Source organism: Rattus norvegicus, chromosome 11 (genome assembly GCF_021556685.1).
Source record: "Rattus norvegicus strain SHRSP/BbbUtx chromosome 11, alternate assembly SHRSP_T2T, whole genome shotgun sequence".
Classification (NCBI taxonomy): domain Eukaryota; kingdom Metazoa; phylum Chordata; class Mammalia; order Rodentia; family Muridae; genus Rattus; species Rattus norvegicus.
Genome location: NC_141544.1, coordinates 6,376,701 through 6,401,545, shown reverse-complemented (window position 1 = coordinate 6,401,545; position 24,845 = coordinate 6,376,701). Strand labels below are relative to the sequence as shown.

Sequence of the window (24,845 nt, the reverse complement as noted above, 5' to 3'; positions counted from 1 at the left end):
GTGTGTGTGTGTGTGTGTGTGCGTGTGTGGTGACAGCAGTGACACTGTCAATTTCTCCCTGCCTACTCTTCAGGTTTGATGCTAACTTTGAACTTTCAATGTGACTTCAACCTCTCCCCTACACCTTTGCCTCATTCTCTTTCCTGCATCCTTCTCTCCTTTTCTCCATCCTCCAGGGAGGGACACCAGATTTCAGTTCACAGGGTAAGAAAGCCCAAGTCTTGAAGATGCAGCCAGTCTTTTCTGTACCTCACGGGCTGCAATCAGAACATGTCCACCTCTGAATTAGTTCTCCTGATAAAAGAGACACTCTGTTCTGGGTGTAAGCACAGAGCCATGTGGGGATGGAACTGTTTCTGTGAGAGAATATCCCTTAGGACACTGAGACACACACACAGCAGAAGGCAGGGCATGAAGGTTGTGATAGTCCATATCCTGATGGGGACTGGGAAGAAAGCTCAGTGGGAAAGAGCCTGTGCTCTGCAAGCCTGAAGAGTTCAAATTCTCTCTGCACCTTTGTAAAACTCCAGGCAGGGCTAATCGTATCTGCAAAATGGTAGGGTGGAGGCAGGTGGATTGCCAAGAGCATCCTGGCCAGCCACACTAGTCAAAATGGTGGGCTGTGGTTCACTGAGAGACGGAGAGTAGTGAGGAAGAGAATGCACATTCTACTCATCTCTGCATGTATGTACACACGTATGTGCCCTCGCACTTGGGAACAGGCACTCAACTCATACACACACATGACTCCCCCAACCACACCCCTGTTGATCCCTGAGTTCAGCTGCTCTATAACCTATGTGACTGAGTATTATAGCAACACAAAATTTTACATTCTCCTCGTCTTATAAACCCCATATTCTGTTCAGTTTACAAACACAAGAAACTAAACTTATGATATCCCTGGCTCGGGATGGTGTGTCATAGCTTTTGGTCTTTCTGGAACAGCATCTGTCTATCAACAGAGGGACTTCAACAGAGGAGCTTTCCAACTTACCCTCAGTGACATGGAGCCATTTGAGGGTTTTATCCGGTGACTGGTTTGCTCATTTTTCCTATTGAGAAGTAGATTGGACAGAATGTACAACATCACTCGGTTACGGGATGAACAACACATCAGAGCCTGGGAACAGTGAACTGATTGTCACTGAGGTTTTGTTTATGTGGAGTATGTTAAGGCAGTGGATGAGAGAGAGAGAGAGAGAGAGAGAGAGAGAGAGAGAGAGAGAGAGAGAGAGAGAGGGAATGAGCTTGATCTTACAATATCTGTTCAATGTATAATGTGATCAGAATACTACACCTCATACTTCAAATGTATACAGCCTCCATTTGTCAAGCATACTCGATAAATCTCAAAAAGAAGGTAAAAGGGAGTTGGGACACAAAATTCTGGAAGGGACTTGGAAGAAAGTCTAGCAGTTAAGCCCTCGCTCCCCAGAAACTTACATAGATGCCCCGTGGATGTGGAGACCATCGTATAAGTCCACCTTGGAAGGCAGAGGCAGGATGCCCAGAGCACGCTGTCTGGAAAGGTGACCCACACCAAAAGGAGCTTTGCCTGTGAGTGAGGGTTGCTGCCACAGTGAAAAAGACAGACAAGACATTAAGGATATTTCCTGAATGTATCTTGGGCTTCCTCATGTGTGTGCTTGCACATGTGTTAACTGGGTGACTAATTATTTCTCTCTCTCTCTCTCTCTCTCTTTCATTTCTCAGAGGACAGGGTTATTTGCATAACAAGTTTACATTCAGCCATCACTCCCTCATAAGCCAAAGGCATCATAACCCCCCTTTCTACTTGATTATCCAAACTCTCAAAACGAGGATGGTCTTCCGAGCCATTCCCTATCACTAGCCTTCCCCGTGCAAGTCTTTTGAATTCTCCTTTCTTGCTTTTACAGATTTCCTCTGTAAGACTCTCAGAGAGAATCTTCCCTAATGAGGGAGATCCTCAAGCCCAATGACCAGTCCAAGTCCACAGGCTGCAATATGTAAGAGGTTTTTTATTGATCAGGGAGCACAGATCTCTGTGGGCGTCTCAGTCAATTCGGAAGACTGGCGCGCCTAGCAGAACCAGGGACGGGATTTTATAGTGTTTTGGGGAGCAGAAGCAGGCTTACAGAAGCAGATGCATGGTTACAGGGATGTGATTGGTGGAGTAAATGAGGCATACGTGTACATTACCTATTTTGGCTATAATCATAACAGTGAGTTAGCAAAAAGTACATGGTGGTCAGGGCTTCCGGGGGGTCAGAGACTGTTTCTTTTTCCTGTCAGGTGTCCCATGGAGCAATGCCCATAATTTAGTCTGGTTTCTGCATTTTGTTTTCTTTTATGGTCTGTTTCGTCTAAATGATGGTTAAAGCTTGTCCCACATATTTAAAAACTTACTTTTTACTTCTATATTTGAGGGACTTGGGCTTGTACAATTCCCTTTCTGGGAGGGGGTCTTTCATTCCCCCATTTTCTTTTTTTGTCCTTGAGTGGAATCTTTCACTCAACTTGGTTAAGGTACCTCTGTTTCTTGTTGTTTTACCATCTGATACTGTTGTCTCAGCACAAAAGTTTGAATGACTGAAAGTCTGTATCTCTTATTATTACTGTCTGATCTGTATAGAAACAACATTCTTCTTTTAGTGTAGCACACAGACTCCTTCTTTAAGAAATATCAGGTCTAATCTTTCCTATTTTGAAGGACTACCTCTGAGAGGGAGGTTTGGTGTTCTTGGAGGTCAGCTAAAAAGTCTTTTTTATTTTTTCATATCTGAGTCAATGGCAGTTCTGAATTCTCTATAAGCCTTGCATTATAGGGCAACAGCAGATGTCCTTGTGCTGCCCTTGTAGCACCTACATAGCCTTAAATAATTCTCAACTCTCTTTTGTGTCTTATTAAGTCTTTAGCATCAGGATTCTAATCTGGACACTATCTGAACCTATGCACCAAGGTCTTTTAGAACTTTTAAACTTATATAGGTTGTGATCCCTGAGGCAGAGTCCCAAGAAGTGTTAGGAGTACTAACATATGTAATGTTATATCATTTGTAATAGAAATCAAACCTATCCTTATATCTATTTCGAGGGAACCCAGGGCAAACAGGCAAACATGAAATCCTTGTTTCTAAAACACACTCTTTAAGTGAGCATTATAGCAACCTCCCAGTCACTTAACTTTAGGGAGCTTTTTGAAGATCTGAGTGTCCCTATAGGTCCCAGCTCTCAGCCCCAACAGCTAGTACACTGCTGGTGAGGGCTGAGAATTGACGGCTGTCAGGGTGGTCAGCAGCACCAGGTACAGTCCTTTCCAGCGAGGCTCGAGTGTCTGGGCTCAGTGTAGCTGTAGTCTCTAACCTGGAACTGATGACATGTCTCAGGGGTCCCCGGGGCATAGGCTGCTGTCAGCTGTGAGCAGATTTCTTTCTGTATCGAACGTAGGTCTTTTAGCCTGGCATACAAATCATTATTACTATGACATGTTGGTTCAGTAACACCATCTAATACAGTCAGGGGGGCTGACGCCCCATATAAGATCTCAAAGGGTGTAAGGCTGAATCTGAAGAGGTATTTCTTGCTCTGAAGAGAGCAAGAGGGAAGGAGTGTCACCCAGTCTGTGCCATTCTCCATGGTTAATTTGGTCAGGGTCTCTTTTAAAATTTTATTTATTTACTCTGCTGTCCTGAACTTTGACGTCTGTAAATATAATGTAATTTTCCATCAACCTCTAAATACTTGGCCACACTCTGGCTTACCTTGGCAATGAAAGTAGGGCTGTTGTCTGACCAGATTACCTTGGGCATTCCAAATCGGGAGAAGATTTCTTCTAGTATCTTCTTGATGACTATTGAGGCCGTCTCTTGCTTGGTGGGGGAAGCTTCTATCTATTCCTGAAAATATATCTATAAACACTAGGAGACATTTGAAATCATATTTTCCTGGTTTTATCTCTGTGAAGTCCACTTCTCAGTAGTATCCAGGCCGTTCCCCATGGAGCCTCTTACCACAGTCAACTTTCATGAAAACAGTTACCTTTTGGCATGGTATACATCAGTGCACTATCTGTTCCACGAGATACTTGAGACCTGTGACATAATATTTAGTTTTTGAAAACATCTGGATGAGTTTGCTTACCCCTAAGTGAGTCTATTGATGCATTTGTTTTATCATGGCCTCTGCCTGTTTTTGTACCAGGATCTTCTTTCTCGTTGAGGTGTATCAGAGTCTCTTCCTTGGCCTGGCTGGGTCATGGAGGACACTTAACATGGCCAGAATCTCTTTTTTTCTTGCCCTCAGATGTCAGCAGGCCCCTCAGCTGATGGGCTGTAGCAAAGGCATACCTGCTGTCCACAGAGATGTTAAGTCTCTTTCCCAGCTCAAGGGCTTTGGTGAGGGGAGCAAGCTCTACACTTGTCAGCTTGTCCCACATATTTAAAAACTTACTTTTTACTTCTATAGTTGAGGGCCTTGGGCTTGTACAATTCCCTTTCTGGGAGCGGGTCTTTCACTTCTAGTTCGTTTTACCACACCCCACCTCCATGCTTTTCTTAGTTTGCTGTCATATAGTGGGAACCTCCAAAGTTTCAAACTCACTTCTTGTGCCGCGTTCTTCCGCCTGAGAAACTACATAATCTGGAAGCTTGTGCTAAAACTGGACTCTTAAAAGTTACAAGTTATTAGAAATTGTGTTTAAATTTAAAAACTATTTCCTCCTTTGTGTGGGCTCACCCGACACGTGTAGGCAGTGCTTACTGATTGATCATGGTGCCGTACACTTCCGACCTCACACAGACCCTGACGAGGATTACTTCCGGTGTTATGTGACTTATTTCTTCTCCTTCCAATGAAGGTGCAGACTTGAGCCATTTCCGGTGTCAGCACTGAAATGACGTAGCTCCGGTTTCTCACAGGCTTCCAGCATCTAGGTTGAGTCCTTGACATGGGACATCCAGGACACGGCACAGCGTTCCTTGGGCTGAGCAAGAGGGATCTCTGGTTTGGATTGTTTTCTCTGCCCAGAGCACATGGATTAAATTCGCAGACCCCATGAGTCTATAGTGGCTTCTGTGAACTCTGTGTGTTATTATCTTTTCAAATCCTCTTAGTTCTTGGCCGAGTCGCTGACAGCTGCCTCGCTCTATGAACTGGCTGCCGTCGTTCTATTACAGCGATTTGATCGATGTGTCGCCTTCATTTTCTAGCTCTCCCAGCTCCATTTTCTGAGAAAGGCTACTTCCCTCTGTGTGCAGGCCTCAGTTGTTGGACGCTACCTCTTAGGAGGTCTCAGGCCCTTCCTTTGAGGCTCTGCATCCCTGCAGACAAGGAGCTAAAGTCTTTGAAACAAAATCTAGTAACTCCACGGCGGCTTTTTCATGCCTTTAGAGAAATCCGAGGACAAGTCTTTCCACTGGCAGCTATTCACACACGTTACACTTTTTTTTTTGGTTCTTTTTTTCGGAGCTGGGGACCGAACCCAGGGCCTTGTGCTTCCTAGACAAGCGCTCTAACCACTGAGCTAAATCCCCAGCCCCACACGTTACACTCTTAAGTCGAGATATCCAACCGGCGTTTTAATCCTAATATCAACCAACACATGAGTTACCGGTAGATTTATTGAAAGAACCAAGTATGAGTTTGGACACTCCTTTGTCTCTCTCTCTCTCTCTCTCTGGAACACAATTTTTCCCCTTTGAAAGGTAAAATTTGTAATTTTATTCAAGTCCATTAACAATCCACATTATTCTTAATATTTTGAAGGGAATGACTTTAGTTATCTACAGACTGGCCTGCTCCACCCCCCTCTTTCCATGACTAAAAGGAAGGCTATTTTAAAAACAGTTCTGCCTAATGAAAACCTAGTTTTTTCACTTGTCAAATATTATTTCTTGAGTTCAGTATCATTTTTTAAAACCAATAAGGCACCAACTGTTCTCTAGATGTCTCCCCCTCCCCATATTATTTATTCTTTGGTAAACATGGGGTGAGCCCCCTCTATGCTCATTATCAAATGCTTCTGATTCAATTTGTGGACAAAAGCAACCTACAGTCTGTCTTTTTCTAGTGGTGTTCCTTTTCAGGGAAAGAGAAATAACAAAGCCTGACTGAGAATTAGGATTTTTCAAAAGTCTCATCTCAGTGTGGATTCCAATTTCCAAAGTTGACATTCATTAAGGGGAACGGGTATGAGCTTCCCATCACTGTTTGGATGTGTATTTTTATTTCTTGTTATATTTATTTTCCCTTTGTGACTTGAGATGTAAGCTTCCCACAGACAAAAAGAGCTATTGAACCAAGTTCCCGTCTTCCCCTCTCTGTAAGTTGAGATTTCTAAGGCTGAAGAGGAGAATAAAGTAAAATGAAGCGAGTCTGCAGATGTTGTCCACGTACTTCCTAGAACAAGAAACAGAGAGAGACATGTTCCATGAACACGTGTAACAGATGGACCAACGAAACTGCAGGGGCCCTGGCTAGATCTAAAATCCCTGTAAATGGTGTGTGTGTGTGTGTGTGTGTGTGTGTGTGTGTGTGAACCTAGGTGTATATGTATATGTATATCTGTATGTATGTCTTAGGGTTTCACTGCTATGAAAAGAAACCATGACCAATGCAAGTCTTACAAGGACATTTAGTTGGGGCTGGCTTAGAGGTTCATAGGTTCAGTCTATTATCATCAAGGCAGGAGCATGGCAGCATCTAGGCAGGCATGTGCAGGAGGAGCTGAGCGTTCTACATCTTCCTCTGAAGGCTGCTAGAAGACTGGCTTCCAGGCAGCTAGGGTTAGAGTCTTAAAGCCAATGCCCACAGTGACACACCTACCCCAACAAGGCCACACCCATCCCATCAAGGCCAAACCCCCTAGCAGTGCACTCCTATTTGTCACTATTTGTCTTTAAACTTGAACCTTATTCATAAAACTGTTCAATGGTCAACAGGTAACTATAATGAAATAAATACAGAAGTATTAGAAAAATAGGCAGGAATATGTGTGCCTCAGTTACTGTGCTATTGCTGTGAAGAGACACCGTGACCAAACCAATTCATGACAAGAAACATTTAATTGCCGTCTTACAGTTTCAGAGGGTGAGTCCATGGACCATCGTGGAAGACACCCTGACAGCAGGCTGGCAGGCAGGCAGTCCTTGCTGAGTAGTTCCTGAGAGCTCACATCCTGCTCCCCAGATGAGAGAGAGAGAGAGGTAGAGGGAGAGAGAGAGGTAGAGAGAGAGAGAGGTAGAGGGAGAGAGAGAGGTAGAGAGAGAGAGAGAGAGGGAGAGTGAGAGTGAGAGGGATAGAGAGGTAGAGAGAGGGAGAGGGAGAGGGAGAGAGAGGGAGAGAGAGGGAGAGAGAGGGAGAGGGAGAGGGAGGGAGGGAGGGAGGGAGAGGGAGAGAAGCCTGGTGGGCTTGTGAAATCTCAAGGCCCCCACCTCCCATTGACCCATCTCTTTTAACAAAAACACAACTCCCAATCCTTTCTAAACAATCCACCAACTGGAAACAAAACACAATCAAGTATTTGAAACTTTGAGGGTCACCCTTATTCAAAATCCTAAAGTATGTTTTTTTTTTCTTTTAAAAGAAATCAAGTAGTGAGTGTCCATCCCATTTGGTAGTATATTTTATCGTTACATTCATTTCTCAGAGGTTAGGGTTATTTGCATAACAAGTATCCAATCAAGCCATAATTCTCCCATAAGCCAAAGTCATCATACCTCCCCCATTTCTTCTTGATTGTCCACATAGGGGTTACGGAAACATATCCCTTCATCCTGATTTAGTTCAAAGCATGGGGAGCTATTGATGTGCAATTAATTGCTATTCATAATGGGATAAAACAGAAGCCAACATGATTGAGTCTATTGTTGCTCGGAGCTGAAGATTTCCCTTCCATTTAATAAAACGTGATAAATATGATTTTAACGCAAGCCTAGAAACCCCAACAAAGCCTTTAGTTTATGTTTTTTTCAGTATTTCCAGATCATTCTCTGTAATACACAGGAAACTAGAGGAGGAGAACTGTGTGGAGTCACTGACACACACTCACCAAAGGATTTGTTTGCACAATAAGGAGATATATCCTGTCCTCTGAGAGTTGGCCCAGGACTCCCAATGATCTAAAGTCCTCAGGTTCCATGGATAAAGTGACACTGCATTTGCATATAACATATGCACGCCTCTCGTATACTCTAGTCATATTTATATGTGTGTGTGTGTGTGTGTGTGTGTGTGCATAGAGACATGTAAGTGCAGAGGCTGGGGGAAGGTAGAGCGTGTTCTCCTCCTTCACTCCCTACTGCATTCCCTTGTGACAGGGTCCCCTGCTGAACCTGAGGTGAGGCTCACTGTCAGGAAGCCCTGGTCATCCTCCTGTTCCCATACCAAGCCCTGGTGTTTCCATGTGTGACCACACACTTGGCTTTACCCCTCTGCCGTCACCCCAGACCCTCCTACATTTTAAATAATCTCTGCATTACTTTTGTACTTAATGAAATGAAATCATGAGGGGCTGTTACTTAGGAGATGACAAGAAAAATGGTTTGTATGTGTTAAGTACAGTTATGGTATTTATAAACCACTTTTATTAGTTCCTTGAGAACTTTGTACATTATATATTGATAGAATTTACTTTTCATGTCTCTTCCTAACTCCTCCCAGATCCATCCCCACCTAATCCCTTCTCCCAACTTCAAGCTCTCTTTCTGCCCTCTGTAATAACACATTCAAGGCATTTATGCTGCCCATAAATTCATGGGCCTTGGGCAAGCCCCTGGAGCCTGGCCAGCTTATCACCAGCTATATCTTTGTAGAAAACTGACTCTCCCTTTCCTGTCAGCTAGAGCTCAGGGATCGTGGTCCTGTCGTGTATAGAAGACACTGGTTTGTTCTGGTTCTCGCTGACATCTGTATCTTATATTTCCACTCCCTCTTCCTTGAGGGTTCCTAAGACTCAACTCCTTCCCTTTTTGCCTCTCTCTGTGAGTCTGTGTATATGCGTGTGTGTCTATATTATAGATGTCCCATTTTACATTCAAGCACACACATGGTGGGGGGCGTCTTTACAATTGACTGCTGACAGTATCTCACCCCAGACAAAATGCTGCAATGCAGACATGGTGTAGCTCAGTCCCAGAAAGAAATAGGGGATGTTGAGAAACCTACCCACCTGTTTCTAGTGTGAGGTGAAGTTTAGACCTCTGACACAACCTTCTGGCCCTGCCCTATGGGTTTAAGATACACATTGTCTCAGTACAATGTTCAAAGGTGGGGCTATGAAAATCTATTGGACCCTGTTGGCTGTAATCAATGAGTTCATCTGTTGATGGATGTGTATGAAGGTGGCGGGAAACTAGGAGATAGGAAATTAAGGAACTTGGTCATTTGGGACATGTCTTGGAGGGTGTTTTTTTGTCCTTGGTCTCTTCCTGTGTTGGTGCTTCTTGGATGACAGTGAGGTTAGCAGTTGAGCTCTATCATGCCCCTTTCATTGTCATGTGACCATGGACCGAAACCTATGAAATCATGAGCCAAAATAAGTTTGTTTACTATGTGAGTTGCTAGGCAACTTGTAAGATTGATGAATGTGATTAACATGAAAGTGGCCAAAAGTGATGCTGACCATACCAGGTCAGGTCCAGGTTTGGTGTAGGTGGACCCATGACTAAATCCTTTAAACTCTTTGTCTGGAGGCTGCACGCTAAGGAAGACCCAATGTTTCCCAAGTTGTTTTATCCAGAATATTCTGCCAATGTATCTGTCGTCTTAGCAAATCAAGAACCTCCTGCTTCCCGCTTTGGTCCTTCTCCTGACTTCACTTCTGTGTTTTTAATAGACTTCAATATCGTATGAATGAGTGGGAAATGAGTATTAAAAAAGGGAAGGAAGCTATAAATTTTGCTGTTACATCATTAAATTACACACTTAAAATAAATGGATTTTTTAAGTATGTAAATTATACTTCAATAAGGCTGCAGAAAAGGCTTGGCCAACTGTGATGTTTGTTGTGTGATTTGCTATTTGTCATAGTTCCTTTGACTTTTATCTTAATAGTAATGGGTTTTATTACAGATGACTCAGACACCAGTGTAACCATGCAGGGAGAACACTCCGTTCTGTCAGGGAAAATAAATCAAGTCAAATTCATTGGCTTTCTTAATGAGGGTTATTCTGGTAACAGCTGAGTTGGGTGGAAGTTGGACAGCTATTGGCTGAGAGCAAAGATGGAGAGAGCACAATGTTTACAGGGATATATGAAGGTTGTGCTCACAAAAGGGTCTGAGTCTTACGGAGTGCAATTGCAGAAGCTCCAGCGACTGGTGGAGCTGGGCGCTAGGACCCATTATATGTTTTGTGATGTCACGGCCGAGTGTATGTCAAGGATAGATGAAGTGGAAATTTTTTGGTTTCTTTGGGAACTCACTTTTGTCACAGGATGTTTTTCTGGAAGCTATGTTAGGAGAGCATGTTTTGCTGAAGCAGACACATGAGAAGGCATGTGATATTTCACTGGAGCACACGCTTGAACGAAAACAGGATGTTTACAGAGAACATAAATGTAATCCCACAGAGAGGGAAAGGACATTTTTACATTGTTACACCTTGCAGTACTTCGATGGTCTTTGCTGGTTTTCGTTCCATAATGAGAAATGCACAAAAGAACCCGTGCTATCCGGGCTGCTCCTGGCTGCTTCTGCTGCTTCTTGTTGGTTAGAGCCTTGTGGTCTCTGCAAGGTCAAGGCACTGCTACTGATTCGTGTTTTGCGTTTGCTATTGGATCGTACTGCACAATGAAGATTGGAGTTACCCCAAAGAATTACTTCTAAATAGGTCCACAACTCTCTCTCTTTTCTTATCATCTTTCTCTGCTACCTCTGGTTGGTGGGCTAGAAGGTTTAAGAAACCTAAATAAAGTAGGTTTTGAAAATATCTAAGTCTACAGATAGATTCATGGGTTTTGAGAAAGGGCTATGTCTCCTGCTCAGAGGAGATGATATGTAGGTTGTGACGTTTTGGTTCTCTGGTCTACTGTGACCCATGAAATGGCCAGTGACTGACAGTCTCCCAGTAAGTGCAGCACACACTAAAATGCTTTTGCTTGGCGTTGGGAGTTGTAGAATGTATTCATTTCCTGTCACATATCCTCGAGTATTCGTGATGGTGACAGTAGTTACTCTTCAGTTCTGCTATACAGGGAAGTGGGTCTGTACACTAAGAGAAGAGAGTGGCTGGTGGTGAGTACTTAACATGGAGTAAGAGAAACATTACGGTGCTGGGTCTCTGTCTCTCTCTCTCTCTCTCTCTCTCTCTCTCTCTCTCTCTCTCTCTCTTTCTCTGTCTCTTTCTTCTTTTTTTCCCCAACTTGACAATCTGGAACCAACTGAGAAGAGAGAACAATTCAAGAACTGCCTCCATTAAATTAGTCTTTGGGTAAGTCTATGGAACATTTTCTTGATTAATGATTGTTGTGGGAGGGCCCACCATTGTGGGAAAGTTCATCAGTAGTCATGTGTAAAAAGAATAGCCTTTTAGGCTGTAAGAAATAGTAATGGAGCAGCCATGGGGAGTGTGGCTGTTTGAATAAGAAAGGCTCCCACAGTCATATATTTGAATATTTAGTTAACAGGGAGTGACAGTTTTTTCCAGGATTAGAAGGATTAAGAGGTGGGCCTCATTGGAGGAAGTGGGGGTGTAGACAAGGGAGGGGTTTGAGTTTTCTAGTGCCCCATGATTTCCCAGAGTTTCTCTCTCTCCCTCTCTCTCTCTCTCTGTCTCTCTCTTTGTCTCTCTCTGTCTCTCTCTCCCTCTCTCTCTGTCTCTCTCTGTCTCTCTCCCTCCCTCCCTCCCTCTCTCTCCCTCTCTCTCTCCCTCCTTTCCTCCCTCCTTCCCTCCCTCCTTCTCTCTATCCGTCCCTCCCTCTCTCTTTCTCTCCCTCTCTCTCTCTTTCTCTCTGTCTCTCTCTGTGTCTGTCTCTGTCTCTGTCTATCTCTCTCTGTCTCTCTGTCTCTCTCTGTCTCTCTCTCTCTCTCTGTGCTTACAGAGCTTAGCTCTCTATTACTCCCGTGTTATGCTCCCTGCCATGATGATGGACCAGACGTCTGAAACTGTAAGGGATCCTCCAATTACATGCTTTCATTATAGTAGTTCCTTGACCACAGTGTCTCTTAACAGCAACAGAACAATGACTGAGACAGGGAGCAGGCCAACAAGCAGAGCTCCTTGTTACCGCTTCAAGCTCCTGTTCTGGTTTCCCTCAGTGATGGTCTGTAACCTGTAAGGTAATAACCCTTTCCTCCCCAAGATAGTTTTGATCATGGCATTCATCACGGAGAGAAGGAAGCAAACTAGAACGTCACAGGTCAGTACATGAGCAAGTCTTTCCTTTAAATTGAAACAAAGTGTCTATACGTTTCTATTTGTGGTTATGAGGTAATAGTCTGGGGCTCTACTAGACTCACTGTTTCTATAGAAAATTGTCTTACTTAGGGTTCCTATTGTTGTAAGGAAACATGGTGACCAAAGAGCAAGTTAGGGAGGAAAAGGTTTATTCAGCTTACACTTCTACATTGCTGCTCATCAGCAAAGGACGTTGGGACAGGAACTCAAACAGGACAGGATCCTGGAGGAAGGAACTGAGGCAGAGGCTATGGAGTGGCACTGCTTACTGTCTTGCTCCTCATGTCTTGCTTAGCTTGCTTTCTTATAGAACCCAGGACCACCAGCCTAGGAATGGTGCCGCTCACAGTGGGCCGGGCTCTCCCCACCAATCACTAAGAAAATGCCCTACAGCTGGATCTTATGGACACATGTTCACAACTGAGGTGCCCTCTTCTCTGATGACTCTAGCTTGTGTCAAGTTGGCATAAAATCAGGGCAGTGGTTAGAATATGATTGTCCCATGGGAAGTGTGGCACAAGTAGGAGGTGTGGCCTTGTGGGAGTAGGTGTGGCCTTGTTGGAGGAAGCATATCACTGTGGGGGTGATATGCTTCTTCTCCAACACCATGTCTGCCTAGACGCTTCCATGTTTCCTGCCTTGATGAAAATAGACTGAACTCCTGAACCTGAAAGCCTGCCCTAATTAAATGTTGTCCCTTGGGGTTGGGGATTTAGCTCAGTGGTAGAGTGCTTGCCTAGGAAGCCCAAGGCCCTGGGTTCGGTCACCAGATCTGGAAAAAAAAGAACCCCCCCAAAAAATGTTGTCCCTTATAAGTTGCCTTGGTCATGGTGTCTTTTCAGAGCCATGAAACCATCAGACAACCAGCCAGTATAAAAACACCCAAATAGCAGAATTAATCAACGATAGAATGTATTTTCAAGTCCTGCAGTGAGAACGTATTCTTGAGAGAAAAAACAGCAATGAATGAGTCCAAGATAAGGTTTTCTCCAAAGAAATACGGGAACTTCCTGGGGATAGATACGGTAACAGGGCCCACAGGTGTGTAGGAAGCCATCCAGTAGAAGAAGAGCCAGGCAAGACAGGCCAGTGCAGGAGCTCATTGTGATCATCTAGGGGCATTGAGCAGAGACTTCAAAAAATATTACAGGATGCAACAGAGTCTAACGTGCTCAGGGAAGCTAAACACAGGATCCAGGTAACACCTGACAGAAGCCTACGGCATCCTCATCTTCCATTTTAAATTACTTTTTACTGATCATACAAAATAATGGGCTTTATGATACTTTCAGGAATTGATAGATATAAACGTAGTTTGGCATTCACTTGAGTTATCCTCGTCAAAATGTGCTCCGGGGAAGCCTACACCTCACATCCACCTTCTGTAGTGATGGTTGGCTGTTCTTTAAGGAACCGAAGAGACCAATATGGATGCGTCCCAAGTTCAACTCATTCTAGACGCTTTCTGTTCTTCCTGGTCTCCTGCTTCACTTTTTGAGAACTCCATTTGGAATTCCTGCGTCCCTCAGTGTCCTCTACTCCCTCATGTGTTCTTTAGACTTTCTTCCACATCCCAATCAATTTAGTCTTTCTTACCCTCATCCTGCTCTCTTCTCTGCATGTGAAGGTTGGATGTATTTAAAAAGATGACTTTAGGGGCCTGGAGAGATAACCAAAGAGCTCATCTGCTTTGAAAGAGGACGTGGATTTGATCTTTGAGCTCATGTCCAATGGCTCCCAACCACCTTTAATTCCAGCTCCAGGGTACCTGACTATTCTTGTCTCTGTGGTCTCCTGTGTTCATGCCCTGCCCCCACCCACATAATTAAAAATAATACATCTTCATATGAGAAACAGGTTTCATTAGGTTTCGTTAGTCAAACAATCCCCGACCTTCTCTGATTCTCAGTCTGCTTGGATCAGTTTATTGGGTTTCCCCTTGAGTTCCAAGACCACCTCCCTGTTCCCTCCCACTCTTTCCCCAACGGTCTGTCTCTCCCTCAAACTTCACTTCAGAGAGTCTGTCTATTTCTGGCCCCTCTCCACTGCTTCCTAAACATTCATCTTTTTTCCCCAGTGCCATCCCTGCTCCTCTAAGCCTCATCTCCAGTTCTTTTCTCTCCCTAAAGACCAGTCCAGCTCAGTCCTGTTTGTTTTAGTCTACGTGACATTAGACTTACTGTTTACAGCCTTGACCTTTCTGGCTTCCTCTCCATGTTCCATGCACCACAGCCCGTCTCCTCCACCAAAGTGTTCACACACAACACGTCACATCGCACATTTTAATTTTTAGAGCAAAAACAAATTCCACTGGAAAAGTTACTGGGGTTGTCAAAGACCCTTGTGTATATGAAACACAGAAAAACAAACATTTTCCCCCAATCCTATAAATTCCCCATCTGTGTCCCCCACACTTTGTGAATTTCACCTTAACGGATCTTTTCCACCAGATTATAGACGTAGATGTGGACATTGCCATCACACTTGATGAAGTACACGAAAGGCTTGGGTAGAACTTGGTAAATGACTTTGCCAATATTTTGGACCTGCCGCCTCTGGTGAACTGCACACATTGACCTGTTAAGATGTCTCTGTCAACGTCTGACTTCACCTCTGCTGGAGGTGTCTCTGGAATGATACGGATGTTTCCTTTTGTGTAATCATCCAGGAGCTGGTAGATGTATAGGACTGGATCTTTCTCGTAGGTGATGTAAAACCAGTTCTTCATGATCGGCACCTGGGCTAGGACCACCCCCCTCCAGTTGTCCTTAGAGCCATGTTTGCCCTCAAATTTATGCTCCACAGCTCGGCCAACCATGGCAATTCCAGATGGGCGTCTTTCACTTGAGGAAACACTACTTTGTGAGGCAAGACCTTAAGCTTTAAAATCCTCTCATCGCTGTGAAGTGCCAGTCCGTAGACACATTCAATTCCATCATACTTGACGAGATAGAGAGAGGGATTTGTTGGCAGTTGATCTAGAACGATGGACTTCCTTTGGGTAACGGGCTCATCACCTTCCTTCTATCCGTGAGAAATTCTGCAGCCCACAATGTCCCCCAGGGCATGGGGAGAAGGCCTCCTCCTCCTCTGCTTCTGGAAGGATGGTGTGCTCATCCTCCTCAGAGACATCCTCTTTTCTTGGCTGTAGATCTCATGTGGTAGACCACGACACTCCTGGTCCACCGTCTTGTGCCTATCGTTCTGTGTTCAGGCTTCATACTTGGTCATGGCCTGGGTTTGAAGAGCTCGCCTGCTTAAACCAGACACAATGCTGTTGCCGCTGTCATGTGAGTGCCTGCAAGAACAATGGTGGTTGGGTGAGGAGGGCGCTGGACCAAGGCTCTTGTCTAAGAGAACTTTGGAGCAGGTGAAGAATGTGATTGTAAACAGGTTTGAGCATCTGAATCTAAATCTGTCGTAATCAGAAGTTCGTAGGAGGGCTGTGCAATGGTGGAGCACACCTTTAATTCCAGCACTCAAGAGGCAGAGTGAGGCAGACCTCTGTGAGATCAAGGACAGCCTGGTCTACAGAGTTAGTTCCAGGGTAGCCAAAGCTACCCACATAAAAACCCTGTCTCAAAAATCAAAATCTAAAGTTCAAAGGGAAATGAACAAATGGTTCTCTACAGCTCAGAATAACATATTCAGACACATTTCTTCAGTCCGTGGCACTTTGCCTCTGCTGAGGAACCTCTCCTTGAATGGCTAGATCAGTGTGGGATTAAGTATCCCTGTCCCCACTTTAAGCAAGCAGAACAGAAAAAGGATAGCAAAGGAGCCAGAAGGATGGCCACACCCCTCGTCTACCCTCTAACTATGAGCTATGTGGCAACATCCACAAGTATCGGCCAGAGACACAGCACACCAGTCCACTGGCTTTCTGTACTGTGCATCCTGACCCAGGCCCAGGTTTATTCCGCGACGCTGTTGCATCTTCGACCACAACAAGAGTCTTTTGTGTAGGCAACAACAGCCATTTAGAAATAATATCTCCTGGGGTTGGGATTTAGCTCAGTGGTAGAGCACTTGCCTAGCAAGCACAAGGCCCTGGGTTTGGTCCTCAGCTCCGAAAAAAAAAAAAAAAAAGAAATATTATCACCTAAATTGCACAAGCTCAGAAAGGAGCTTTGGCATTTTAGTAGAATTATGAATTACATATTGTTAGCAAAGGATAATAAACTCCGGAGACTGATTGGCCTAGACAGTCCGCCGAGCTCTCAAACATGGAAGACATCAGAACATACCGTTACTCGCTATACGAGGGAAAACTATTAGCTTTCTGGGCTACAAGGGTCCCCTTTATCTTCATAAACCTATTAACCGAAAGAAAATGTCCTTGTCGTCCAGATTCTGTCTTCGGAAACCGGTCAGGCACCAAAAGGCTGTTGAACAATTGTGGGGTTCAGGAGCTGAACTGGCTTTCACACCCCGCTGGGAAGATAGTGATCCCACCTTCAGGGGAGACTAGCGCCCCCAAGTGGAAGAGAAACGCAACCTCCGCCCAGTGCTCTGTGACATCATCCAGGCTCTGCTTACGTCATAGAAGCCTTCTCAGGCCAGTTCCTTCCCTAGTTACGCTTAGAAACTTCCAGCATCTAGGTTTTAGCTTCTCATGTAGCCTCTGGGCGACCCAAAATAAAGTCCCCACCCCAATATTCTGATGACTCGAGTCACAGTCTGCCCAAGTAGCTGCATTTTTTTTCTGAAAAAGTCTTTGGTTTCTGAGTCACCAACATCCTTGGTGGTTATTTTCCCAGCTCCTATCTTTCCTTTGGTTATCTTTAAGTCATTCTCCGTATCAGAAATATTGCTAGCCTCTCTCTCCGAGGCAGCCCACTGGATAGCACCCCAAAATTAGCTTTATCAAAACCCACAATTAGAGGAGGGCCATTTTTTTCAAACAAAGCTGGAATTTGACAGGATTAAATACCTTGTATTGAAGTCAATGGCGATCATGAATTATGGATTCTTTGCAAAGAGCGAGGAAAAATTAGCTCCTGGACCTGCTTCCAAAATCGGGATAAAGTGATGACAAACCCTAAATGGACCAGTCATATTTTAAATGTCTTTAAAATTTACCAGCACTTCTGGTTACAAGGAATTTATTAAATCAAATGCAGTAAAACAGGATGAAACAGATGAGGTAATTGTGTTTTTGAAATAGGGTAGACAGAATACTGGATGCAGGTAAGTATGGAATTTACCTGTATATTACAGGGCACTTTAATTGTTTGTGTCACATAGTTCTTTAGATCTTCAAACGATTCTTTTCAGAACCCTCCCCTGTCCCCCTACACTCTGACCCTCCCTTCCCTCTTCCCAGTAATTCCCTTCCACTTCAACATTATAATTTTTTAAATGTACTTAGAGTTTAACAACTTATGGCAGCTTTTTAAAATCTGTCCACTTTTCTAAGTGCACCGTCTTCGTTTTCTCTCTTCTATCGTAGTTTTAAGCACATTTTCCTTCACACTTTGAGTTTTCCTCTCTCTCTGCTCTTATGACTCCTCTGCCGTTATGTGACTTTGGTCCACTATGTGGATGACCTCAATGTGGGGATAACTCAAATGACATGATTTTTCACCCTTTTCTCCCCTTTATCTTCTTTCAATAGGCATCTGCTGATAGGTACAGCCTTGCGGATTTTTAAGCCTGGAAAGCAAACACACACAAACACACACACACACACAGAAACACTCATACATACACAAACACACACACACACACACAGAAACATTCATACATACACAAACACACAAACACACACATACATACACACACAAACACACACACAAACACACACAAACATACACATATACACACACAAACACACAAATACAGAGTGAGAGACAGAGACAGAGACAGAGAGAGACACGGTGAGAGACAGAGAGCCCATGAGAAAACATGTAATGTCATATTTCTAAGAACAATAAACAGAGACATCTTTCAAAAAAGGGAAGAACAAGTAGGCAACAAGAAGAACAATCTCATCACAGCCGTCAATTTGAGGAGGAAAGAGTTTGTCTCACTCTATCTTCTAGGTTCCCGTCTGTTACTGAGCGACGTTGGGCAGGAACTCAGGCAGGACTCTAGAGGCAGGAAAGGAAGCAGAGACAACTTAGAAATGCTGAGTACTGGATTGCTATCCATGACCTACTCAGCTTTCTCTCCTTCTCCTACAACCCAGGGCCACCTTCATAGGGGATGACTCTCCCCATAGTGCGCTACACCCTTCCACATCAACCATCAAAAAAAAAATTCATTGAAGATGTGGCCAAAGGCCAATCAGATGGACGCAATTCTTCAGCTGTATCTCCTTCTTCCCAGGTTGAGTCAAATTGATAATAAAAACTAACCAGGACCCTGCACATCCATTCTGATTACCACACTGAGTGCAATACACAAGTCATTGGAAAAACCTTGGCTGTTGATTACTGGATGAATGGCTTAAAAAAATGTGATATACATTGATGTGATTTTCATCTATGTGTAAGAGGAAAAGCGTTTTGTTCTCAGAAAAATAGATGGAACTGTAAAATACAATATGTTAAGTGAAACAAGCCAGACTCAAACAGACGATTGTGAAATTTAGATTTTAATGAGGGATATTAAGTGAAAGGGGGCATTTAGGAAGAGGAAGGGGAGCAGCAGGGTGTGTGTGTGTGTGTGTGTGTGTGAGTGTGTGTGTGTGCGTGCGTGTGTGTGTGTGTGTGTGTGTGTGCAGGTGGAAATGGAGGTGAGTTGTGAGGATGAAGATGGCTAATGTACAGTATAAACCTGTACAAGGAGTCACAAGCAAGCCCACTGACTTGTACATTTAAAACACATCGATATAAGAGAACTGAGTCTAAAACAATGTTTTGATTAAACTGGGGGTTTATAGTTTAGAGATACCGTAAAGTTTATTCATATTTTCCTTCCCACAGGTGGCTCTTGCTGTTTCGAGCTTGATACTGGTGACAGGATATGGCAATGAGCTTTGGTGTCTGTACCTCATCAATCACCCGGAATTCACGTCATTCAGTGAGGCTACCGTGGGGAAGGAGGTAGTTAGAGATCTTACGGGTACACGACGTGGGAAGAATAATGCCCACCCCCACTATAGATAACCAAATATTCACCGTCATCTCTGGTTTGAATGTGTTCGCCCAAAAGTAATTTTCTGAAGATTAATCCCCAGTGGGAATGTAGTTGTGAAGAATTGATTAGGTCAAGAGGGATGCGACCTACAAAAAAAGACCCATTAATGATGCTATTGTGGAAAAAGGTTCAATTATGAAAGGGAGTTTGGCTCCCTCTCTTGTCTTCCTAGACCATTGGATCCCTCTTGTGGTGACAACATCCCACAAGAACTCCTTCCTCTGCCGATGGTCTCTTAATCTTGGATTTACAGGCTTCTGAATCAGAATCATACAGAATCTGCGTCATTATAGACTAGCCAATCGGTGCCATTCTGTTTGTCCATACAAGCGTGAACATGCCTCAGAATTGCGAACAACCGGGTCATATGGGAAAGCGAAGCTGGCAGAGAGGACTAGGTGTTAGTGCTGACTGAAGACAAGATGGGTTCAGGGTTAGTCTGTGTGCTCTTCGTGAAAGCAACAGCACAAAGGAAGAGTGTAGATTGGAAAGGTGCAGCTTGGGAGGCACTCAGACATCTATTGTTTGCCTTGTGGGGACAAGAAGCCATTAGGTAAGGGAAAGATCGCTAGGGATATCTTCAGCCACTGCTTTTGGCTAGCAGAACCCTTTTTATAATCCTCATCTTTGAGGAAGTAAAAGAAAACTACCTGGAGTCAGTTGATACATCAGTAACCATCAAGAGTGTGTCCACTATTCCAGAGTGACCCAGGAAAAAGCCTGATCTTGGAAGATCCCTTGCCTTCCAGAGATGGAAACTCCTCCCCGGCAACACTGGGCAACCCATCTACGTCGGTAAGGGCATCCCACTAAGTCCAGATCAGTGGTTCTTAACCCTTGGATTGAGACCCCTTTGGGGGCTCAAATGGCCCTTGCACAGGAGTCACATATCATATATCCTGTACATCAGACATTTACATTACAATTCATAACTATAGCAAAATTAAAGTTATTAAGTAGCAATGAAATAATTTTACAGTTGGTGGAGCTGTATGAAAAGGTTACATTAGGAAGGTTGAGAACCTCTCTTCCTGACCCCTCTAAGATATGCCTGTAGGTATGGACTGGAGGTATAATCCCTTTTATTCAATCAGGCAAATCCAGAAAAACCAACACACCACCATAAGGTTATGAAGGATAAACAGCCACTGCACCCACAGTGTCAGGACTGCTGACATCTTAGACAAATGATGTCAAAATGGAAATCACGTCACACCATGACCATCCCCCTAAATGAAAAGCAGAGGAGAAAAACCAGTTCCCTGGTGGTGGCACCAAGAGAAAACCATTGTCAGGATTGTCAGCAAGGATTTTAAAGCCAGGATTCAAGCGTCGTCAATGAGAAACTTCCAAAAGCAAAGGTTACACATCATCTTGGTGATGTAATAGAAGAAACAAGAGAAAATTGAATAGGAACTCACTGAATTAAAACAAACACTAAGAGTAGGAATTGAAGGCATGTCTGGGCAAGATGCACAATGAAGTGGAGTTTAGAGAAGGCAGGAGGGGCTGGGGAGAAGGCTCACTGCTTAGGAATAATGGATGCTCTTGCAGAGGATCAGGGTTCAGAGGATCTGATGGACTCTTTAGTCAAAACACACACACACACATGCAGACACAGAAACACACACACACACCCACTCACATACACATACAAACACACACACACACACACTCACATACACACACATACACACACAAACACACACACACACTCACATACACACACATATACACACACACAAACACAAACACACACAGCCACTCACATAACCACACACACACATGCACATACACAAACACACAAACACACACACACACACACACACACACACACACACACACCCCATAGAGCAAATTAAAAAAAAGAAGGAGCCAGGCATGCCCCTTTAATCCCAGCACTCAGAAGCAAGCTAATCTCTCTGAGTTCAAGGCCTACCTGGTTTATACAGTGAGTTTCAGGCCAGCCCTACCTACATAATGAAACCCAGTGTCAAAATAAAACAGAGAAGAGTGTTCTTTTTATGTCTGACAATGTAGGCAACAGAGAAACTATTTCTACCAAGAAAGAACTTATTGTTGAGACAATCAGTGGGCTTGAAGGAGACCCCAATTCTTTGTGTCACTAACTCCATCACTGCCTCAGCAGGAATCAAGAATGGGTACAGCTAAAAGGAAGCAGGGCGATCATGAGTAAAGCTGTGGACACGCATCAGCCCATCAGGAACAGAAGCAGGCGGAAAACCAGCTAGGATGAGATGGCGTCACCAGCCAATGTCTCTGACTGACAGTCCCTAGTAGCACCAGGATGTTCTTTTGCTTCAAGTACCCTGGACTTTTCAGACACTCAGAAACCACAGAACAAAGTGTGGCAAATGCCTAAGAAAGAATGTCCTGTGGGACATATTTGTGTATACAGGTTTCATGTAGCCCAGGCTGGCCTCAACTACACTATGCACCCGAGGATGATTTTGAACTCCTGGTACTCCTCCTGGTAATGGGACTATGGGCATGTAACACCACACCAGGCTGATGAGGTACTGTAGGTGGAGCCCAGAGCTGTGTGAGAGCCAAGTGAGCACTCTGCCCACTGAGCTGCATCTCCAGCCCCTCGGGATGTGTTCTGCTAATACAACAAAACTAAAATAGACGTCTTCAATGAGAGACAACAGGAGTCTCCCAGTCCAGAAACATTAAATTACACATTCACAAGTAATAAATATGTCAAGAAATAAAGAAACTATGTAACAGTAAGAAAAAAAGAAGAAGATAGGTAACATACTATCAAAATGTGTGAGACATAACTATGACGGTGCTAAGAGGAAACTTTATTTACAACACTAATTCTTAGATTAGAAACAAAGACCAGCAACCTAAATTTTTATCTACACTAGAAAATAAGAAAATAATTAATTCAATGAAAAAATAATTGATTAAATGAACCCCAAAACACAAAAAATAAAAATTAACAAAAAAAGCCAATGGAACACAATTAGTTTTCTTTTTTAAAGCAAAGAATGGTATTTCATCATCTCGATTACACCTAGATAGAAAAATATAAGGTGCATTCTGTTTGGCGATTTAAAAAAAAAAAAGAAATTACCGTGTTGAAGTGTTTATGCAGAACACTGAACCTGGTACCACAGACAAAAATTTAAAAAAAATTATTTATCGTTTAAACCCTTTTAAATAACAGTGTTTATACTCAACTTGTCTCTCCTATAATCTGTTTAATATCAGACAAGATTTCCAGGGTTGCCATATGGAGATTATGCAGTGTTGAAGGGCATAGGCACTCCACAGGCTTTGTCTTCAGGTGGGTACCGAACAACTAGAATTGGGCTTTCCCAAAACATGTTATCTGTACATGGGATATCTGTTTCTTTAAAATTCATTTACTTATTTACTCACTTTACATCCCAATATCGGTCTCCATCTTCAAGGTACGACAACACCCATTTCGGGGGAACCCGTAAAAAGACAAAGCTACACATTTCCTACCTATGTCCTGGGGGCTCAGGTTCAGTCCACGTTCACTCTCTGGTTGGTGGTTCAGTCTTTGGCAGACCCCAATAGTCCCCGTGAATTGACTGTATTGGTCTTCCTGTGGAGTCCCTCATGTCATCTGGGCCTCGATTCTTCACCTTTTTTTTTTAAGGCTCCCTAAGCTCCAGCTAATGTTTGGTGGTGAATCATTTCACTTGTTTCTCTCAGCTGTTGGGTGGAGGCACTCAGAGGACAGTTATGCTAGGAATCTGTCTGCAAGCACGATAGAGTATCTTTAATAGTGTCAGGGATCAATGATTGCCCTCGGGGTAGGTCTCAATCTGCGCTAACCATTGGTCAGATGTTCCTTCCATGTCTGCTCTATCTATCTCTGTCTCTGAAGGTCTTGTAGTCTGTGTTCACTTTGGATTGAATGTTTTGTGGGTGGGTTGTGTCCTTGTCATATCACTGGGAGTCATGCCTGGCTACAGAAGTGGACAATTAAGGATGTGTATCCCCACTGCTAGAGTCACCCCAATAGACACCCTGGGGATTCGCCTTTCCCAGGTCTCTGGCACTTCCTAGAGATGCGCACCCCACACTTGTGGTTTCCATTCCTTTTTCCCTGCATTCACTCTACCTAATTCCTCCAAACCCACTCTACCTAATTCCTCCTACCCACTCCCTTCTCTACCTTCCCTCCCATTCAGTTTCCTCCCTCCCTCGATCTCCCTCAATATCTATTCTGCTAAATGCATTTTAAAGTCAATATTTAGGAAAAAAACACTAAGTAAGTATAGGAAGTATCCCATAAGTAATTGTGGTGGAGGTTTAGGCAAGATATGAACATATTAAATTTTATAGAGGCCAGAATTACAACATATATTGTTAGAAGAGTAACTGTCTTCATTACATTCAACATGAAGGAAAACCATTTATATATTCTATTAAGTTATACAAGAGAATCTGTTAAATGGGTTACACACATCACACAACTTTATCACTTTGAAAGCTCTCTTTATTGCAAATATTTACACAATGAAAAGTACAAAGGTTTAAACTCATGTGAGTGTACTTTGTTGTAAAGTTAAAGTTTATATACAGGTTGATGACAACAGTCATCTCAGATTCACAGAGATAAATACATCAGGGAGTCATCTATTACCTTATCTGTCTTCTTTCCTTTATTCCTGATGAAGACTCTTCTCACTTGCAGACCCTGCTGTGAGGGATGGATCAGAAAATGCCTGAGAGTCTACAACCCAGAATCCATCGATAGAAAAGATAAAAGACAACATCTCCAAATAGTACACGCAGTCAAAACTTTCATGTAGATCTTGAAACAAAATGCAAAGAACAACCCCACATCCTAGAATATTACAATATACATGAAATGGTAGCTGTAGGAAGCTTTCTCAGGGGATTTTAAACTTCTGCACCTAAGACCGAAACTGCCTCCATGAAGGTGAAGTTTTATTCCTTTGGTAAGAAAGTCAGTCTGTCTCTTGACAGTCGTGTCTTCTGTCCATCACTAGAGCGACGGCCATGCTTTATGAATGTGTACACATAAACACATACCGGTTTTCACTTCTACAAAGAATTTCAAGAGGAACCTGAAAGAGAATATATAATGTTCTATAGATGAAATACGGGAATTTAAATTAGCCTGCACACACATGTTGTTAAAATTTTCTGCCTACTATTATTCAATAATTTTGACTATTCCTGCTATGAATGAAATGTAATGTCTAGCAATCCCCAAAGCCCGAAACATTGTGAAAAACTGTCTTATGTCTCCCAAACTTGGGTCTCTGGTCACCAACCTTTTCATTGCTCGT

General features: G+C 43.4%; 1 pseudogene; it reads right to left on the bottom strand.

The window, feature by feature from the left end:
• Positions 1-14,642: 14,642 nt before the first annotated feature.
• On the bottom strand, positions 14,643-15,498 carry LOC148002444 (Y-linked testis-specific protein 1-like; annotated as a pseudogene).